General features: G+C 42.9%; 1 protein-coding gene and 1 long non-coding RNA gene across 3 annotated transcripts in view; one reads left to right on the forward strand and one right to left on the reverse strand.

The window, feature by feature from the left end:
- CDS1 (CDP-diacylglycerol synthase 1) overlaps nucleotides 1-21,957 on the forward strand; it is a 288,408-nt gene that overhangs the window by 163,149 nt on the left and 103,302 nt on the right. The window lies entirely within an intron of this gene.
- Nucleotides 19,727-21,511, reverse strand: LOC135299948 (uncharacterized). The gene is made up of 3 exons (XR_010361791.1): nucleotides 21,384-21,511; nucleotides 20,498-20,540; nucleotides 19,727-19,852 (listed from the first exon to the last, which is right to left on the reverse strand). It is a non-coding gene; the product is annotated as an uncharacterized LOC135299948 (long non-coding RNA).

The following is a 21,957-nucleotide window of genomic DNA, read 5'->3' on the forward strand; positions in this document are numbered from 1 at the left end:
AAAGACAAAGTGAAGGATATTCCTCCATTCCAGGCTCATTGCTAAACCTTCCTCCCATTGCCAGTAGTGCACTGACAAGGGGACACTCCTGTATGTGTGCTCTGTCTCCATGTCTAATGTTTGCTTGGTGCTGATGGAGTCTCTTGGAGAAGTGCTCACACTGTGCTCCTGTAATGGGTCAGAAATGTTAGCTTAGAAGAGGAACTGAACTTTGTTTTTCTTTGGCAATTTTGTGGTGAGAGCTGGGGTTGGCGTGCAGGCTGAGATGTCGCAGGGTAGGAGAAGTTTAAATATAATTACAATTCACTGCTCTTTGCAGCCAGCTCTGTGACTTAAACAAGGGGTGGAGAGAACATTTTTCCCATGGTCTTAGGAGAGCACAGAAACCCCATTTGCTGAAGGTTTGTACAGATCTGAGAGGCAGGGAGTTGTGTTTGGGAATTGGAAATAGCCTTCAGAGAGCAGGAAGAAAGCAGGAAATGAGCCAAGCTGTCGAATTTGTATGTTAACAAAGCAGATAGGAAATTACTCTCATCCACAAAAGTTAGGAAAAGGCCACTCAAACTTCCTAATCAGAAGTCCATCTCTTTTCAGTGTTGAGTTATCCAGTCTTGATACACTTTAATTTTGGGAGGAGTAAAAATATCCCGTTCTTAGCAGGAAGATGCTTCAGACCACTGGTGTCTGTAATGTGTTCTGCCTTCTTGGCTGGAGGCGCAGAGAAATGCTCAGAGGCTTGAGCCTCTTTTCTGGGTACTCTATTCTCTGTGTTGGCACTTTTTTTTAGTTTTACCATTTACAGCCTTTGATGCACTTTATGGAACCTTGAGGAGGTTTCCATCACAACCTCACTGCAGAGAGCACTACTTTGGGTGTCTGCAGAGCTGGTAGCTTTGTTGGATTTTTTAAACAACTAGATATCTTTGGAAAGGGTCATTAATGCACATAATGCAGCAATTAAAACATTTATTTCTAATTGAAGTTCAAGAGGAATTGGAAAGAATGGTAGGAAAGGCACAGTAAAGTAAGGGCTAATAAATTCTGGTACTTTAACGATAATGCTTGAGTTGTGTAGTAGTTTGGAGTGTAAAATGTTCCAGCTTGTAAGCCTTTTCCCAGTAAGACTGCTATGCTTTAAAAAAAAGGCAGAAAAATTTTCAGGCACAAAAGTCCTTCTTCAGCCTACCCTCAAACATTTTGTGAGCAAAGGCTTTTTTTCTGTTGTATTTCTTTCCCACAAGTACATCTGTTTGTATTCCTACAAACCTTGCATTACATGCATTTAAACAAGACAGTGCCATGTCCCAAGCTACTCTTATAACTTCCCCTGTTATTTACTTAGTGGTTTTACATGCATATGAGGAAAAGATATTTTCTCCCTGCATCCTTCAGATGATTTTGTGTCAAGAGTGCACTACACTCAACATTTTTAAAGTTCTGGATGTGAACAATTTGTCTCCTGAAGCACAGAGTTGTAAACATTCAAGCATCAGAGAGTTAGTTCCACAAGTGAGGATGTATCAGCACAGTTTAATTTGTTTCCTAAACCACCACAAAACCACATTCAGGTACTAAATAAAGAAGCTGGTTTTCCACTGAGCTGAATTCTTTAAACTCCTGACAACCAACAGCTATTTAGATTAAATCAGAGTAAGTGGGGGTGCTTTTCCTTAGAGCCTTGATCCTGCTTGGAGTCTTGCTTTAGTTATTTGTGTAAGAAAATGCTGCCCCAAGGTTCCATGTCTGCTCAGGCTTTTCTGTTTCACAGAGAGAAAATAAAGATAAATTATATGGGGTTAAAACTCTTCTTACATATGCTTGGTAAATCTGAAATAATTTCACAGTACTTTCAGTTCAGCTGAGGTAAATCTGGGTTCACAACAGGGAAGCCGCAGGCTGACTGTTCATGCTTCTAGAGCAAGGTGATGAGTGCTACAGAAAAAGCTTCAGGTTCAATCTGAAAGAAAACCCCTGAAAACAGCGAACATGTCCTGTGATTTAAAAAGCCAATAGGTTCCTGTGTATCTCTAGGAACAGAGTAAGAAATAAGCAGTAACTCCAGATGGAAAGCTGCATTAGAAGTGTGGTGAGTGTCCATCTGAAAAGACACACCTGGGCAAGGGAAGACACTAATAAATAAGCACGCTGGGCTTTGAGCCTTGTGAGTGCTTGTGAGAGAACAGTTGGAAAGCCTTAAATGAGGGTGTCTTGTACGCAGCTGACCAAGTGTGTTGCTTACAGTTACCATGTGTCAAGATGTTTCTTGCTCATTAGTTTTACACTGATGGAAAGCAACTTTAAATCACTCTTCAGAGGAATCCACCGTGAGGCACACCAGCTGTGTGCCAGATGAAGGAGTTGTAAAGTCATGTTGGGCAGGCAAGAATATACCAGAGAGAGAGATTTAAAGTCATGAGAAAGATAATTACTTTGCACTCAGAGATTAGCCATAGGAAGGAAAAGGAAAGGGAAGAATTACACTCTGCATTTGTTAGAAGGTTTCCTGCCATCTCTCTGTCCCACTCACACATGCACACACATGCACACAGCTGAATTTACTGTCCCAGTGTCAGGTTAGCCAGGACTGCCAGCATGGGAGAAATCCTTATGGGATATATTTGCTTGTTACTGATCCCCCCTCTCTCATAACTATTTCTAAAAGGCAGGTCTGGAGCTGAGGCAGGCAGTGGGCAGCGTGTCACTGGTGATAGTGAGGAAGGTGATGGCATGGGGCCCTGCTCAGGCCAGAAGAAAGCATGAGTGAGCAACTCATGGTCCAGAATGGGCCAGATCATCCCAAACGGGTGCTCAGGGCAAGTTCGCTACATGCACCAACATTTGCATTTCTGCAAGTGTGCCACTCTACCTGACCAGCTCTGGCAAGGGGGAGGTACTAAGCTGTCTTGTTCAGGGGCTTGCTGAAATGTCTTGTGGTTTTTGTCACAGATTTGCTGGCCCCTTTAGACCAGAGCCTGGTGCTCTGTTCTTTCATAATTATTTCTTCTTCCTTACTGGTCCTTCCAGCTTCTCTGGGTTCTCCTTATCCCTATTTCATTGCCTTTATCCATTCTTTCAGGCCAGATCACTAGTCTTTTAAGGCACTAATATTGCGCTTGCAGTGGGGTTTTGGGGCATGTTGGCTGTGTGGGAATTTGTGAACTGGTGAGCTGAAGAGGTTGCTGGCTCTCAGGGCAGAGTCCTGGCATTGCTGAGTATGTCCCCCAGCTTGCACAGCTGGGAATTTTGGAATTGCTCAGATGTAGCTCAGGTCAGAGAATCAACTTGGAAGGTTCTCAGCCTTGGACACTTCATCACTGTATTACCATAGTACCTTTGGGCACTGTCTCAGGCAAAAGCCTGACATGATTGTCAAAAGAGTAAAAATAAATAAAATTGCTTTTCATGTCCAAAATATATGTCACTCATGCCATGTAGTATTTTGTTAAGTGATGCAGGAACCTCAAATATTTTCACTAGATGTATTAGGAAAATGTTTCTGCTTAAAATAATGCAAAATATTTTCCTAATGGAAATCCTTTCAACCCCTTCTAAAAGACCACAAGTAGATGCCCTGATGTTGACACCCTGCTTCCAGAAAAGCTACAAATGAGTTGTAGGGTTTGCAGTACCTGTAATCAGCCTTAGTGTAATGAAACTCCCCTTTTGTCATTTATTTGGGTTTGGTATTTTTAAGTCAGTCTACCTAAATGGAAGTATTTATTGGGAATATATATTCCCATATATATGGGAATTTATTTCTGCCCATTTGTTGGGACCTTAGACACTGCAGCTGCAAACATTTGCCTGCCAATGGCTATTATAGCCCTATGAAGTCTCTATAACATAACCCAATAACCTACTCCCCTTCCTCCCTTTCATCTAGCTTTGTGTATTGATAGACCTTTAGGAAAGTTATAATTTGGATGTGAAACAATTATTCTAAAACAGACAGAGCAGAGTGGACACACAAATTTATCTTCTCTCTCTCTCTTTTGGTAAGGAACATCTATCTTCCATGACCTCTTGATTACTGAAGCCTTCAAAATATATTCTTTGGTCTGTGACACTGTGCTCAGTGCAGGGCTGAGCATTAAATATCACCCTCTGTGATTAATTGGAAGTTAATTAAATCTATCACTGAAACAATGGGAAGGCAATGATCTATGTAATCACTGAAATAGTAAATGAAATGATGTAAGGGCCGTCCATTTTGCTTATTGACATTGATGGAGGGGTGCCCAGGCTCTGCTGCTCAGCTGTGTTTTCTGCCTGACCACACCAGCCTGCTCAGGCAGACACAAACCTCCCAATGTACCAGGGAAGCACAGCTGATGGTGGGCTGCTGGGCACTACTTTTCCTTCTCCTTTGCCACCTCCAGATGCTGTTCAAAAGGCCTCTAAGGTAACTCTGGTGTTTTGGGCATGCAGTGCAAGCAGTGTACCTGAAATGGCAATCCTGAGGGACAAAGCCTTTCAACACCTTTTTCAGTGTGAATGAAAATGTTGCTGCTGAGATTGTTTGGTAAGCAATGATGTGATATTTAACATTTTACATCTTAACAGTACTTCTTACACGAATCTACAGTTTTTCAATAACTCTGAAACTGTTGCTGTTTATTCCAACCTTGCAAGGGATATTGAGCTTGTGATTTTTTTCTTGGTAAGAAAATCTTTTTCTCTTGTTCTTGTTAAGAAATTCTTATTTACTGATTATTAAAACAATATAAGCAGTGCAGAATCCTAGAAAATACACCTGGAAAGGATGTCACATATTGTAGACTGTACTCAGCCAATTTCTCTAGAAGTATTTGGGGGTAAATAAAGATATTATTCACTTCCCTCTTAAATAACGTTGCTATAGGTTTCCCATTGGGTGCTATTCTGTAGCATGGAAATAGGACTTCTTTTGAGTGTAACAGGAAATGTTTTATAATACGAATTTCTTATTTCAGATGCATAATGATAACACCAGATATACCCTCAGACATCACTCAATAAATCCTCTCTCATTTTGGGAACAAAAGACCAGTGACTTTGAAGGAAATATCTGAAACTATTCTCTTTCTTTCCTTCTTGCTTCTGGGCACACGTGCACCCCTAGAAGGACAGAAGTCTCTGTGTTTCCTTTTGATAGGATGAGCTCAGTTCCTTGCCTTGGCTCCATAGACTTTCAAAGTGCACCTGAAAGATTGAAGACTCCCATAATGAAAGAGGGTTCCCTTATCTTGACCATTAGTTCAGTTGAAAAATACACTCTTTAATCAGAAAACATTATCATTTCTCAATGTACCACTTTTCCATGCCTGCTTTTCTGCTCCAGACCTCTGATTCTACTTGTCTTTTAACCCTTGGATTTAACATGGCAGGCTTTACTTTCAGAAATAGGAAGCAGCTCCCCACCAAGGTTAAGCCACATAACTGTAAAATATAGTCCACAGAATAGCACACTGGATTGCTTGTGAGGAAAATTTCTACACTCAAAGGGTGGTCAATCATTGGAACAGGCTGTCCAGAGAAGCAATGGAATCACCATTCCTGGAATTGTTCAAAAAGTAGGTGGATGTTGCACTTGGGGATCTAATTTAGTGGTGAACATGGCAGTGCTGGGTCAATGATTCAACTTAATGATCTGGAAGGTCTTTTCCGATCTAAACTATTCTGGAAAATCATCTGCTATCCAAAGAGTTTGTGAGAAAAGTTGGATTAACTTCTCATCTCCCCCAGAAGCAGCTCAAGCCCATCTTGTTGTGCTCTGATCCCCAGTACTCACCTCTTTTGTGGGTAGAATGTTTTAGTATCTTCAGCAATTATTTCCACAGCCAAAAAATGATGGCAATGCATGCAGTGATGAAAAGGCCTTTCTGAAGACCCATGATTCCTTTGGGAATGAAAATGTATCAGTATGTTCTTTCCTTGCCTCCTGGTTCTTTGTTCTTCCACTTTCTGTGTTCTTTTCTTACAGAAAACCAGAGGTGAGGTCCAATTTGTTTGATTGAATCAAAACTAAACCCAGCACTAAGCATTAGTTACTGACTAAGCAGAAGGGAAATATTATTTATCATGAGAGTTTAAGAGATCCCTCTCTCAGTGGCCTCCTTGCTGGCACAACAAATTAGTAACCTCACATTATCCTGATAACTAAATGAGGTTCCAAGCACCCATTCAAACTACTGTGATCAGTAGGTAGAACTTTTTAAATTCTTTTTAACCTTTATGTTTGGTCTTTGTCTTTTTTTTAACCAATATAGGAATCATTTCTGAGATGATCAGAGGGAAATAGTTTCTGCCTGAGGAAAAGTTTAAGTACTTGGTCCTCACCTGAAAAGAATTGTGTTCTCTTTGACTCTGTAGCTGATTAAAGTATCAGAGATCCTGCTCATATGCTACAAATCAGCTTCACTAATTTTATTTGCTTGCCAGGACATTTCGGATTGGTTTGGCCCAGGGATCTGAAAACTATCCTGTGGGAAGCCACATTTCCTGCTTCAGGTGAGCTCACCCATAAGGCACTGAGCTCTGGAAGGAGAGCTGAAGACTCTGTGTGTGAGGTGGGCAGTGGTGGACACTCTGAGCTGACACTGGGACAGGCTGTCCACCTGCTTCTGTCAGCAAAATAAACAGCTGGGGCTCAAATCACACCCAGCCCAGCCAGCAGACAGGGCTAACTTGCCTGTTTTTGTCACAGCTGCACAATGGTCACCAAGACAAAGCTTCTAGGGAAAATGAACCCAAATTCCTGGGTAAAGAATCTTTCAGGTCATGTTTAATATTCCAGGTCAGCTTCCTACAATTTATTATTTATTGAGCTCTGTGAGCTTGCTCAGCAATGCACAATACATAAAGACACAGACTCTATCATAATGGATTTGCAATCTAAATTTCACAGTGCAAGATAGATATTGGTGCATATTATACCTGGTGGTTAGGTCACAGTCTGGTCTCAGAATCAAGCAGAGATTTTTTTAAAGCTTCTTCCATTAGTAGCCCATTAGAATGGCATAAACTTTTTAGATTTGAACAATTAATCCCCCTAAAAATATTCAAATGGATACAATTAATATTTTAAATACATTTGGTATACGTGGAAAATGCTGACCTGACATAACTACATATCTGTGTCCTGCTGGTCACAGAATACTAACAGCAGGGAGTCCAAAGAAGTGATTTCATGCTTTCTGTAGTGATGCAATCAGTTTAAAATCTTTGCCACACACAATCCCCAGCTCTTGCTTCATTTTGGTGCCAGAGCCAGGACAAGCAGCAGGGTGAGAGGCTGATGCCACTGGAACAAGGCATCAGGGCTTCCCTTGAGGTCTGTTTTGTGCATGCCTCACCAGCATGTGTTTCCAGAAGAAAGCTGTGGTGTCACAGGTTATTCACTGCCTTCATGAGGCAACCCCAAAAAAAACCACATCCCCTAAATCTGACCACCTCTGTGGAAAACAAAGGCAATCCAGCAGTGCAGGGTGGGAAAGGGAGCTTTGCTGGTAGCTCTCTGGATCTGCTCTTCTGTTAGGATGAGGAAGCAAGGAGAAGCTCTGTTTAACAAAGAAGCTGCTATTACTTAATCCAGGAAGCCATAAATGGCAAAAAGTCCTGGAGAGCTGGACTGCACCACTCACAGGAGAAAGCTGCCATGAGACTTTCTTGAAGAGTAAAATGAAACAACTCAGGCAGACATGGAAAATAAAATAATCACCTGAAAAATGAGTAGACAGGGAGTGAATGGGTTTGAAATGGCAGCAAAATTGGTAATTCTGCCAGATGTGGTCTCTCTACGGGAAGCAGTCACAACAGTCCTGTCACTATGTGAGGGACTCTTCCTAATGTTATGCAGTGCATGTGCAGCCTCAGGGAGCTCCCTCATGTAGACTTTCACGGGATGGTCATGCAAATGCTTTATTGTACTGTTATTTCTCTGGGCAAACAGACTGTTATTTGATTTTTGGTTCCAAGAACAAGCTTTTGACTTTGGCTCTTAGTATCTATTAGAACTGTGTGCTTAGAAGAAGGGTGTTCCTGCATTTATTCCTGTGCATTGAAGGGGGAGGTATGTGCCTCTGTGCTAGTGAAGCTGTGGTCTGCTCTCCCTTTTTCACCCCCTAGAATGTCCTGAAGATTGGCCACGGAAGCTTCTCCTACTGAGTCAGAACACAAATCACTAATGTGGAAATGTGGCATTTTCTAATTTAAACTTTGCTTTTTTTTTTTTTTTTTGAATGGGAGACTATTCCTTCATTTCCCACTAATCCTTCTGCTTGCTGAGCTCACTCTGTGCTGTTTCAAGAAACTAGCAATTAGGGACATTGCTGGTAAATTCACAGAATGGATGCTTGGGGGCTGGGGCCAGAATAAGAGCTGAAGCTGTCGCTTCTCTCAGGAGCTTGGGCATAATTCCTCATCACTGGATTTTTTCCAGTAAGCTGGCTTTCTGATGACTTTACAGTACAACACGGAGTATGTAGTTTGAGTTGAGGTATGGGTTTGGTAGGAGCTGTGTTCCCCTTTCCACTCAGAGCCCTGATTTGTTCTGGGTTCTGAGCACTGCTCAGCTTCACTCTTGGTCCCTGGCAAAGCCAGAGTGGTTTCATCAAGACTTGAGTTTATGGTTAAAACCAAGTATATCTGAGGCTTTCACAAATAGTGGTGATATTTGGGGAATCCTATGAGTTTCCTTGGGATAGCACCAGGACATCACATGGAAATTGCTGATTACTTTAGCATAAGAAATGGTGTTGGCAGCGAATTCTTAACACATAAGATAAATAGGCAAATACACTGAAATCCAGCTTTACACTTGGCAGTGTCTCTGCTAAGTCCACACGCTCTCAGCTCATCTTCTCGGTTATATATTGCATGAGAGAAAAATTTTGTATTCTCTCATGTTTTCTCAAAGGGCTTTTGTGTGGAGAGTGACTCCACAGGGATATTTCCTATCTCTGGCTGTGGGAGCTAACAATTGCTAAGGAACATCTTAGCAGTAGTATCATTCCCTTGAGAACAAAACGCTACAGAATCCTACAGAAACTGTAGAATTTGCTACAATTAAGCTGCTTCCTTAGAAGAAACTTGAAATGTTTAAGGAAGAGGCGAGAAAGCAGTACACAATTTTCCCTTTTGTGTTTTTCCCACTACCTGGAAATGTTTTGCCAGTTTTTCTGAAGATGTACCCATCACCAGCCCTGCAGATCTGCTGAATACTTTGTGGGTTAAAAAAAATAGACCTCATGATTCCCATAGGCCCTCCAACCATTTCTTGTTTCTAATTTCAAAGGCCCTTTTGAGTGGGAAACAAAAGGTTAATTTTCTCCAGCTTGCCCAGGCTGACTTAATGTAACAGAAGGCAGCAAATTGTATTGATTTAGTGACATGCAACTGTCCAGAAAGAGCTATTTATACATTATTCAGGACAAACACTGTCATAATGGACAAACAGCAGCAGCATCTGGGATGTTAATGTCTACAAATAAGATTATTCTTTGAAAGGATTAGGACGAAGCATTTTGTGTAATTAGATTTCTCAGTTTTAGGAATGAATTGCCTTTTAGCAGTAAAAGCTGTCACTGAGGGAGCCATTAGCTCCTTATAACTGAATTAAATGCATAATTAGTGACATGATGGCATTAGGATTTGTTTCATTTTTAACTAATCCAGGGTGCAGGGGGGTGGTCTCTCCAGGTCACCGCAGCCCTCCTCGGCAGGGCCCGGCCTCAGCTGGCGTGCCGGAGTTGGGAAAAGTCAGGCGCGTGTGAACGGGAGCCGGGGCCTCGCCACGGTGCTCGCGGGGCTATTCATCACTGGGTGCTGGGTGACAGTGACTGATGGGCTCGGCCCGGGCCTGGCACTTTACCAGTGCAAGAATCATACGAGCCAGGGAGCAGAATGACAGCTGGAGCGCCGTGTCAAGTGGTGTAGAGACCAGAGCTATTAATAATCTGTGCCACATGATCTGTGCCGCCAGAAAACAATGATTTAGACATTGGTTAGAATAAAGATTTCACATTTAGTATGGAGGGACTGGCCTAGCACCAGAGGAATAAATCGCTATTCAATCAGCATGTATGAAAATAAGGCAATGAATACATTAGGGGCTAGCAAAAAGGAGGGGAGCGCCTTAGCCCCGGCCCAGCATGAATCCTGTTAATCAGGACCTCCTGAGGCTTCTGTGATGGCATTAAGTGGCACTGGAAGTGCAACTCTTGAAACCTATCACAAGTAAAACAGCGAGGAAAGCTTGTAGATCTCAAAATTTAGTGCCCTGTCCTCCTGGGCCTGATACACCCTCACATGGGCTGCAGCTCTGTCAGATTGGCTGCCACTGTTCCCCTTCTCATTTCAAGAAAGCACAGCAGATGCTTTTTGCTAAGGACACCCTTCCTGCAACCATGCTCCTGGTCCATGGCTTGGACAGGTATATTTTTTGCCGAGTTAAAAACTGTTTGGATGGCAGAGCCCTGAGAGAGGCAGTAAATGGAGTTACTGGAGTTGGCTGCCACTACTCCCTAGGGCTCAGATTTGGAGCCAGTTCTGTTTAATATCTTTATCAACCATGTGGAACAGGGGATTGAGTGTACCCCGAGCCACTTTTCAGGTGACTCTTGCTCCCCAGAAAAGCTGCAGAAATACATCCTTAGACTCTCCACTGCATGTATCCTGAGGGTCAGGAGTGTAAGTGGGGAATGCTTGGAAGGTCTGCAGCCACCAGACTTCCGTTTCTGCAGCTCTGCTTCAGGGGGTTTTGTAAGAGTTGGAGCTGTAGTATAGAGCAGCCTTAGTTCTGTCTCTCCTCTGTCACCCAGATACCAATAAGAAGGGTGTTTTGTGCATTGTTCATTTTTCCTATGCCCTTTGTTTATATACTTCCTGCAAATAGACTTAGATATTCCTCATTACTTGATGGTCACTATATGAATATCTTAGTTTGACAGAATGAAGGTCAGAGCTCAAATTCTCAGAGAAGTTCTGGTGCAGGTACCAGCTGAAGTACTTCTGCTCCTTTCAGAGATGTGTTTTCAGAGTTTAAGTTGATTGAGACATTCTGGTTTGACTCGGGTAATCATCATCTGAATTCCTGTGACACAGTTGTATTTGTGATGTTACCACTGGTGTCAGATAAGGTCTTACTGAAGACCAGCTTTTGGTTATCCCAGATGCTGGCTGCTGAAAAAATGTAGTCCCAGCTGGAAAAAATACAACATCTTATTCCTTTGTGCTCCTTACCATTTGTCAAGGAGTGTTATTTTAGGAGTGTAATGCAAAAATGAGTATTGGCAGAGTGTAACCACTATGAAAGTGGAAGGTCAGAGTAAGCCTCTGAGTGGTTGGAGGAGCAGCAGAGAAGCATTTGTGAAGGCCAGCAGGTGTAGGGACACATCAGCTGGTCCTGTTCCCCGTGTCTGATTGTCACTGAGGGTCTTTCAGTGTCCCAAATTCTTTGACTTCTCTTTTTTTTTTTCTTCATTGTTTTCTTGCAACTGCTTTCACCAGCCCTGAATCAAACACTTCAGTGAGTGATAATAACTCATCCTCTGGTGGGTATTTTTTTCTGTTTGTGTTTTTTACAATTATAAATTGTGTAATCTGAGCTCTCACAGCCAGAGCTTAATATATTTGACTTTATTGCTTTTTGTTTTATGGAAATAAATTACTGCTCACATTCTGACATTTAAATTAAAGGATCTCCACTAAATCTTGTGTGCCACAATAAGAAATTAAGAGAGCTTTTCTTGCTAAACAAGCACAGCTGGAAGCCTCAGTCCATCAAGGACTCAGGTCCAATTAAGGCAGTTACAAAGGGGACAGAGTGTTTGGTCCATTCTGTGCTTCAACATCAGTCAGCTGGGCTCTAGGTGCCTATGGGGACTAGCTGGGAGTTTTCCCAGCCCAGAGGAGGTCAGCTGGGAGGATTTCTGTCCATGGGATGTGCCACACCAATTTCTGAGGGGCTTAAGTTCCCAGTCATTTGTGGACAGGTTCATGAACAGAAATATTCATACAACTCATGTGTGAAGTGACACCAACAGGGGGTCCCTGCTCAGATGTGCAGCTCCCAGAGCTGCACAAACAGACAGAAAAGCTGATTTAGAAATGGCAAGCCTTTCAGAAATCACAGATTGGGAAGTGGAGAAAATGCCTCTTGGTTAGAAAGCTGTTCCTCTGCCTGGGGGTGATGATTTCAAGCTTCTCTGTGCTGCATGAAAGACTGAGATGCTCTGTTTTGTGCTTCCACAGAAAACCTGAGGCATTTGTGCAGTCCAGCCACTGCTGGAATATTTCACGTAACTCACAGCAAAACGTGGGAAGTACTTCAGTTCCAGTTTCATGACAGGGCACTTTTTTTTTTTTCCTTTCCCTTACATATTTGAACTTTATGTAAGCTCTATTTTACAGCAGTCAGCATCTCTTTTACCCAAACAAGAGCAGCAATTTCTGTTCCCAAAAGTGGGCTTCATTTTCTAGAGCCAAATCCTAGCTGTTGGAGAGAAATCCTGGAAAGAGTAGTGACTGCTCACAGGTCCAGCTTTTTCTCTGCACCTGCCTGCCCTAAAGCAGTTTTTCTATGTTAGAAGCCTGAATATGTCATGCAGTTTCAAGCTACGGAGACTGTACATTTCTAAGGGAAACATGAGTAAAAATATATCTTTTTCAGAGTTAACAGAAAATTATATTTTTTTGTGGTGTCTTTCTTTCCTGGGCTTAAGTCCAAGACTAAATGTGAGCAAAGCTTTCCCATTACTTCTTCTTTCCATCTGATGCAATCCTATGCATTTGGTGCCTTCAGCACCCTGTGACTTGTGTGAAGAAGGGACAAGGGAAGCAGGAGACAGAAACAAGAAAAAGAAGAAAAAGGGAAATTAAAAGGAGAAAAGAGAAGGAAGAGAGGAAAATGGAAAAGGAAAAGGAGAACTGAGGTCTGAGGTGGGCTGTAATGCCTCTGGTAGAATTGCTCTACAATAAGTTCAGTAGTTGAAGTCAACAGGGAACTGTACTCTGAATATCTATAAGGCTAAAACTGGATTATTTTAGTACCTAAAAAAGCCAATCAGAAATATTTCAAATTGATAAGAAAATAAAAGGGTGAGTATTGTCCACCTGAATCTCCCAGTGCCTGATTCCCAGGCATAAAATGAGTGCATTAAAAATCCTGTTTTAAACAAGGACTTCACAGTAATGCTTGTGAAGGGCTCAGTGTGATGGCTAAAAGTTGTACCAGAACTTGCCTGTGCAACTTTAAACCCAAAATTTCCTCTCTTGGGAATGACAGACTTTGAAAGCCCCTACTTTTGTGTGTGTTATGTAATAAATTGTATTGCAACTGATATAAAAAAAGCAGTGCAATGTCCTTAAATTTTGATGTCAAACAAGAGCTATAATTTCCACGTCTCGGTGGAAAGAGGACCTTTGGGTTACACAAACGACACAATTAAACATGTCCCAGAGTGTCCCTGGGCACGGAGGCCAGTGGTGAGGAACAACTTGCAACTTGGGTCATAAATCCTCTTCATTTCCAGGGTAGGGCAAAGCACACCCATTGTTTACAAGCAATCCCAGGTATGGATGTGCATCCTGTGAAATTGCACCTGGGCATCTTTTAAGGTGGTGCTGGCTGGCATGGGCCAAAACAGTGTCAGGGAAGTCAGATCTGTTTGTTGGGGCAGACAACTGCCTTCTGATGTCCAGAACTGTGTCCTCTCACTGTTTGATGCACTCACCTTGATGTAACCTCAATGTCTGATTGACCCAGGTCCTGGTGGTCTGGCCAGGTAGTCATCCTTTAGCTTCAGTGAAGACGTTACAGTACTTCGGTTGACTTAGTCCAGAATTATTGTCTGGACAATCCCTTCCATGCACTTGTGTGTCTTCTACTCATGCAAAATTAGCAACACGGGGCAAAATATAAAATAGCCATTGAAAGTCATACGGACCTGAGATACAGTGTCAGGTAATCAGCATCACCAAATGGCATTGATATACTCTCATAAGCACAGAAGTGCTTTATATTTACACATTTCCATTGAGTAGCTACAGGTACTCAGCTGACCTCCTCGCTTTTACCCCACAGTGAATTTTTCACATCATTACATCTCCTTCTTCTTCCTAAAGGGGGAAAGAAACACCCAACGTGCCTGAATAGCAAATACCTGTGACAGGGGGAAAGAGAGGGCCTGAAAGGAAACCTCTTCCACCCTGGCCATTCCTGTAGAGTGGTCTGAAGAAGACCCTGCTGAGCTGCCTGCCCCTCCTGCTGCTGAAGCGCTCCCTTGGTGTTGCCTCAGCTGCTGGATGACAACAGGAAGAAATGTAAACCAAAAGAGTTCCAGGAGTGACTTTGGGCTGTTTGTGACTGTGTGGGGACACAGGCAGGGCCTGTGGGGTGCATTGGGGTCTGTGGGAGGGCTGGCTTTGTGATGCCCCACGGCTGCTCCAGAGGGGAATGGGGCATCCGCTCATGTCCCCCTAACTGCATTATCGCCTCATGGAGGATTACATATTCCAAATCAAATTCACTATGTAAATTGGTTTTGGTGAGGTAATTCTCTTGTTTCCAAACAGAAAATATAGGGAAAATTGATGAAAGTTGGGGCTTGCTTTCTAATGCTAATATACTTAACAAAAACAAAGTTTAAAAGCTGAGTTATAAAGTGAAAAGATAATCAAAAAAGTAGTGTTTTCCGTCTCAAATCACATGGAGATTTGGAGCAGTTAGTAAAAGCTTTTGTTGCTAGCTCCTCCTTCAAACACATTTGTGGATTGAAGCAAACTTCTGTGGCCGTGACGCCTTCCCGAAGGTGACCCCCGAACAAACCCAAACCTCCTTGGCTGGGGCAAACCCAAACTCTGCCTTGCTCCCAGCCGCCCCGCTGACAATGGGCAGCCGGAGCACAGCCCTTGGCCCTGGCGTCCCGGTGGTCAGAGGGGCATTAGGGATCAGCGCTGATAATCCCTCCTCCCTGTGGAGAAGGGAGGAAGCCAAAGGGAGGGGTTGGAGACTTTCTGACTTTCTCATACCAGAATACACTTTTTTTTTTTTCCCTTTACAAGGCTGCAGCAGATATTTTTATTGCTATCTTAGGAACAAGAAATCTAGTTTTAGTAATTGATGCCACATTGAAAAGAATAGAAAGCTGTGGCATGCTACAACTTTTCTTCAGAGCAAGTGATCTAGATCTAATCCTCTCTGTTTCATCTGAAAAAAACCACTTGCCTATCCGAACATAAGAGTAAATTAGCATGTGCCTATGAATACTAATGCTGCATAAACTCTACTCTAAGCCTTTAGAAATGAATAGCACCAAGATAACTAAATGGGAAGAGGCAAATTCAGAAACAGCATTAGCATTGTCCTTAGGCACTTTGAAGAAAAACGTTTAACTTTGTATCAAAAATATTAAAATCAGAGGCTTTGCAAGCTGGAAAGTGACTAAAAAAACCTTTGTGTCTAGGTTGATAATTCAAGACTCACATTTTTTATGCCAGAGAATAGATACCAAAGGTGCAATTGCACATGCAATTGCATGTGGAGGTTAATATTTTGTGCTGTTTAACCCAATCCAGACACATTATTTTTCTGAAAGGGGAAAGGAATCTTTCACTATAGTGAGTACTGCTTTTGCACTTTTTTGCAGATCTCTTGTGGGTGGGCTCAGTAGCCTTGCGGCATCCTAGTGCATATATAGGAAACAAACTTTCACCTCTCTGTTTTCAAAACAGATCTGGAGATGGAGGAGAGATTGTAAGGGGGTCTTAGGGCAGAAAGGATCTAATTTAGTTACAGACCCATAGTACCCCTAAAAGTAATGATCCCTGTTTATCATCTGGAAGGCTGCTTAGGTAAAATTAAAGCAATGGGTTTTTTTTTCTCACTGGGAATCATGATTACAGAAAAGTTCCACAGCACATAATGAGGTCAAAAAGCATAGGAAATGTTACTGTCTCACACTCTTGAAAGGAAGAATAACTAGAAGTAGCTGAACTAGGACAGAAGTCTTGTTGGGCATATAGAACCCGTACTCTTACCAACTCTGACAGCTGCTACATTTTGAGCAGAGAAAGGATGTGGAGGGCAAGAGGGGAATGGGAGCAGAGAGAAGGCAGTCCCTTGTCTGAAGTCACCTAGCAAGTCAATAGCACAGGTGGGAACATGGAAATGTGGGTGTACCCTCATCCTTCCCTTCGGTTGTTTGAGATTCAGCACTATCATGAGTGTTGTGATCCAACAGGAGGGAAGGTGATGATCCCATTGCAGCTCAGGCAGGCTGCTCTGTGTGTTTTCCTTCCCTTCTCCTCATTCTCTGTGCTCCTTGCATGGTCCATGTTGTTGTAAGTTTGTTATTTTGGACAGGGTGATGCAAGAAAATTCTGTCATCTCAGGCATTGCTGAGTATCTTGGGAGTGACTGAGGCATTCACCTGCACTGAGCTGGTCCGGCACAGCCTTCCCACACTTACACGCTGGGGTCTCCCAATCCTGTGTGTGGCATTTACTGTCTGTGTGCTTATGTGACTGAAGAAAAATCAGCCCCACCAATCCTGTTAGCCGGGTGTCATCGTTACCAGAGGAGAATGGCTGCATCTCTGTTACTGCAGGGGAGAATTGCACATCGCTGAGGTCAGGAGCCATGTGAGTCGAATTTCAATGATCTGCAGTAAATGCTGAAATAGATGAAGAAGCCCATCCAGAAAACTGTAGTGTAAACAAATGGGTTATCAAATGCATTGTAGGAAAGGTGAAAAAGGAGGAGTGTGTGTAGGAACTCAGGGCTGTGACATTGCAAGTGGCAATGTAATGTGCTCTGTCGCAACGTTGTGTGCTCCTCTGCAACATTTTGTGCCCTGTGACATGAAGCTGCCTTTCTGGCACGGTTTATTACAGGGGCCTGATTGCCCAGACTGGGAAAATCTTTCTTTAGAAGGAAGGGAGAAAAGAGATCTCTTTTTTCCTCTCCTCCCTGAGGGCTTCACAAACAAGTCTAACAAGAGCAGTCCCCTGCCAATAAAACCAGTCCTTGCTGATACGCAGACTTGCCTGTCTTAAACCACCCCTGAGACACTTAACCTGCTGGATTGCCTCTCTGCAGACACCTGGGCAGCAGCAGACTAAACAAACAGGGATTCTCAACTGCACGAAACTTGGCCTCTTTCAGCGGGGCTCCCATCTGTTAAAAAGCCATTGTTTGAGCAAGTGTTCAGCTAGCTGGGGAGGCAACGCTCTTGCATACTGAGCTGCCCCTGTCCCCCATAAAAGTCCTCTTTAGCATTTTCTTTTCTCCCCTGTTTCCATCGACTGATTTATTCATTGGTTTCACCTCTTCTCCCCTCCCCCTGTGGTTCATAAGGAGGGCCTCGTTGTCTTCTGTACCTCGGGGGTCATGTCTTTTCAGTCACTGGGACAATACCCGCTGCTGGCATCTGCTTCCAGATCCAATCAGCCATATTGTGATCACATCCTGCCAGAGAATTGTTCCTTCTTTTGCTCGGCTTTGTTGCCAATTTCATGCCATGTATTGCTCCATGTTTTGTGCTTCATGAAGCTGTCACTGGCATAAAAGTGGCTTGACCAGGGTCGTAGTAAAAGGGGTGGGAATGAAACATCCACCGAAATGTTGAGCAGGCCACCCACGGGCCCCACGCACTCAGGCACACACACACACATGCAGGGCAGGCATGCAGACATGCAGGCACATACACGGTATCCCACCCTGTGGAATTGCCATCCTGCTGAGCTGCTTTATGCTCTGCCGAAGGAGCGGAAACTTTGACGGGAAGCTGGGACCTGTGACTGGTTTTTTTCCCCCCTAGTAAAGATCAAAAGCAGATAATTTTCTTGATATTTCTGCAGGATCTTGGCTGCTTTATATCACATAAGCTTTAATAAGATCTGAGCATGAGTCACAGAACTGGTTACTCAGGCAATTGAAAATTAGTCTGAGTTGTTAGTGAGTGTCAGAGGGGAAAAATTATCCTTTGAAAAGAAATCTCATGGGGAAATTGCATCAGTGACACCTGTCACTCCATCCTCTTGCTTCTCATTCCGAAAGCCCTTCTAGAAGTTATACCAAGGTCTGCTGAAAATTGTGACCATCCTCTTTGGTCTGGACTTGGATATAGTTTACCAAAGATTGAGTCTTATGATGCTTTTAATGTCCACTAGATAGGGGCAGAAGCCCAAATTGCTAAGCAGAAAAAGATGAGCCACCTCTGTGAAATCAAAAGCATGCTTGCACAATAGCAGAGAATTTGGCCCAGTATTCCCCCTGCGGAATTATTTCTTTCCTTGCAAAATACCTTGAAGTTAAACAAAAGTGAATTACATGTTTGTTTAGATACAAGTAAATGGAGAGTGTAAACCTCTCTGCTTTGTTCTTGGTTTTGATTTATCTTTTTGCATGTTAATTTGTTGTGGGTATTTTTTGTGATGTGACAAACTCATCTAATGCTCTCTTGTGTACACCCAGCCTCCATTTGCTGAACACTGAGAAGGTTTTTCATGTTTGTCTCCTGCCTGTCAAAGCACCCAGTAAACCTTGGGGAAAGGGCTCATCCCCTCCAGAATACAAAGTGAGTCCAAGCAGGGTCAGGTGACTTCTCGACTCTCCTTCTAAAGGGGAACTGATTCCCCATTTCCTTTATTTTAGCTTGCTGCTGTCACTTGCATTCACACTGGGTACCACCTTCCCATGCTAATAACCTGATGGCAATCAATAGAGCTGTTCATGGAAGGCAGAGAAAGGAGAGGGATATGCTCACCCCCCCTTCTCTTTATGCCACGGTGCTTGACAAGTGGGTTGGGGAGCAGGGACAGGCCCATGCTTCCCAGGAGCGGATGCTAGGCACCAGGGAGCTCTCTGCATGGAGCCAGTGTGAGCTGCTCTCTGTGTGCCCAGAACTCAGTCTGCTTCTTTTGGCCCAGTTTATACCATCCAACTGCACAATAAATCCATTGAGGGCACCCCAAGTTCTCTTCAAAGGAGGAGCACTTTGCATGAAGGTTTTGTAGACCCTGTGATCCTGATCCTCTGTCAGGGAAGTCAGTGGGTGATGAGGTACCAGGTGCAAAGGCAGAAAGGTTATGCTCTCTCAATGTCTCCTCTGGATCTGGTGCTTCTGAGGTAAAACCCTGGCAGTACTGAGAACTTCAATATCTTGGGATCCTCACATACAAGCTTCCCACCTGCAGAGAGATGGAAGCAGGAAGTGTGTGTGAGAGAAGAGGGAGAGAGAAGCGTGTGGGGAGAGGAAGAGGAGACAACCTGTTCCACTCTCAGTGCACTCCGACAAGCTTCCTTAGTGGTTCTCACAAACTCTCTGGAAAGTTTCATGGTAGAGCCTATAATTACTGCAGCAAGCCATGGTCCTCAGCATGCCCTCACAATCTCTTCTCCAGAAGTGCCCAGTTTTTATTTATATTTAAAACTGAGCTTGAGCACTCCGTGAGAGAGGCAGTGAAAAGAGTAGGAAGGCAAGAGGCAGCTTTGTGAGAGTGTGTGTGTGCGAGCGCGTGTGTGGTGTGTGCATGCGTGCGTGTGTTAAACAATTTCATGGACATCTGTCATGCACAGTTAACTTTGCATTGCTGCATTTTAAGTTGTAGGCCCGGGCTTGGCCGTCAGTGATAAAGTAGCTGGCAGTTTTCAAAAAGCTGCTGGATAACAGAGCATGAATCATAAAACACACTACTGTGTAGCAATATCCAAGTTCATTCAATGCAATGAAACCATGCAGAGGACCTTTATTCCCAGCTAATTATGTGGAAACGCCTAAGACAATAAAGCATCTGGTGGTCTTTCTTCCCCATTTCAATTTTTCTCAATATTGTGACAGGAGAAAGCATTGTGCCTTTCCCAGGGTAGTTGCTGTGAAGAGGAGTAAAAGCAAGGGTCAGGGAAGAGCAAATAGATGAATTTATAACTTTCTTTTTATTTATTCCTTTCTCATTGTTTCTCTGGAGATTCTTCCTTCAGGGCTGTATTTTCAAACCACTATTCTCACTACACTCTGCCTGAATACTTTTTTTTTATAATACCACCCAAACTGCCAGGCCCCTCTCTGTTCACTGTCTTTTTTCTCCTCTCTTCCCCAGACTCATCCAAGGGTTGAAATCAAGTCTGTGATCTCTGCTGTGATCTTCTAGCTATTAAAACAGAATCAAAAAACTTAGAAACTAGAAACAAGTAGTGTTTTCTGAACAAGGAGAGAAAGGGTTTGGTTTGGAGAACGTTTTCAGTAAGTTTGGGGCTTCTTGTAACAAAGGCTCCACAACTCTGTCAGGGTAATTTTCTGTAAATAAAATGAAAATAAATTTTCTAACAGAAAACTTGAAATAACCTCACAGAAAATTATTTCTGTACTGCAATTTACTTTTAAGCCATCAAATGACAAAACCCTTTAAACTCTTTCTCCCCTGGCTCTCAGGCTATGGTACTCATTAGTGAATACTTTAAAATGTCTCCTAATTCTTTATTTCAGCACACCAGCTTGATTTTCATCAGAACGCCCACCTTGATCAGACTATAGAACATTTTCTTCCTTGTGGGACCAAGGCTGTGAGGACAAAAGAAAACAAATTAGCCAGGTTCAGCATATGGTACAAGGGGTTTTGGTTTTGAGAAAAGAATAAAAGGACTCTTTCCCTGATTGCTGATGAGGGGTCTGACTTAAAGGAATACCTTGTAAGTGTTAAAACAGATTTTGTTTTGTTTGAATAATGACAATTACTGCTGTCCTCTGACAAAAGCTCCAGGAGGAGTCTGATTTGGATCATTGCTTGGCTAAGACCTCACCTGCTTTGGCCAGATGTAGTGAGGCTGCCTGGAGCTCCCTGCATAGGGAGTGACTGCTCTGAAATGTTTAGTAGGTGCTAACAAGCAGGTGCTCCAGGAGGCAGTTCATCCCCATACTGAGACAAATCTTCCAAAGGGGTAAAGAGTGAAGAAATCTGAAAACTCAGCTTAGACCCATCTCTTCTTCCTTTTTTTTTTCTTTTCCATTGCAGTACCATACAGAAAGGACAACTCATTGTTAAATAAGTTTAAATGAAAGAAATAATGAAATTGGAAAGAGAAAGGTAAATAATTTCCCTAATTGGCTAATACCTGGGATCTTTCATCAAGAGTAAGTATTCCACAGGTTTCAGACTGTATACTCTTTTTTGGGTACTCTCCACTGCCACTGTGATAGTTAAAGAATGTGCAGCAATCAGCAGTTTAGCCTCAAAATACACAGAAGTACTTTTCATCCTCATGCTTCAAGTATTTGCAATTTGTACAGCACAGAATGAGACAGCTTCACTGTGAGAAAATGAACCCACAGAATGGAGCTGTGCTAGCAGAGACCAAAGACAACAGAAACACAGAGAATATTCAGACTAGGAAGATTTGTACTTACTGTGGATTTAGGGGAAGTAGAGGTGGAAGTGCCAAGGAGGAACTCCTGACAGACCAAATGTATGGCAATGTGTGGAGCGAGTAGGAGGAAGCAGGAATGAATAAGAGGGAGTGGATCTGATGGGTGCAGCTCGAGGCTGAATTTCATCCACTGACACAGTAAGGAAAAATTCCCATGGTGGTAGTCTATTCTTAACTCTTGAAAGGACATGAGTACATTAAAACTCCTACCTTTGAGAAATATTTTAAGCAGTATCTAAATTTTAAATAGGATCCCTGGGTCAGGGAGGGGCTGCAGTGTAGCTAAAATCACCAATTCATTGAGTACTGCACTCAAACTTCTGCTGCTTGATCCCTTGCATTAAGTGTAGGTCAGATCACTCTGTCCACTCCTGCTTTTTAGGTTTTCAGTAAACAGAATAATAATTATGGCCCTAGCTTTGACATCTAACAGTGAATGTTATCATTAATTTGCTTCTAATATTTCAGTTGCTTTGTTCAGTGAAGGAGTTTGTGATTGACAAATACACGGTCCTGTTACTAGCCTGCCTCTCTTTCACACACAGCACCCAACT

The sequence above is a fragment of the Passer domesticus genome, chromosome 4 (genome assembly GCF_036417665.1).
Source record: "Passer domesticus isolate bPasDom1 chromosome 4, bPasDom1.hap1, whole genome shotgun sequence".
NCBI classification, from domain to species: domain Eukaryota; kingdom Metazoa; phylum Chordata; class Aves; order Passeriformes; family Passeridae; genus Passer; species Passer domesticus.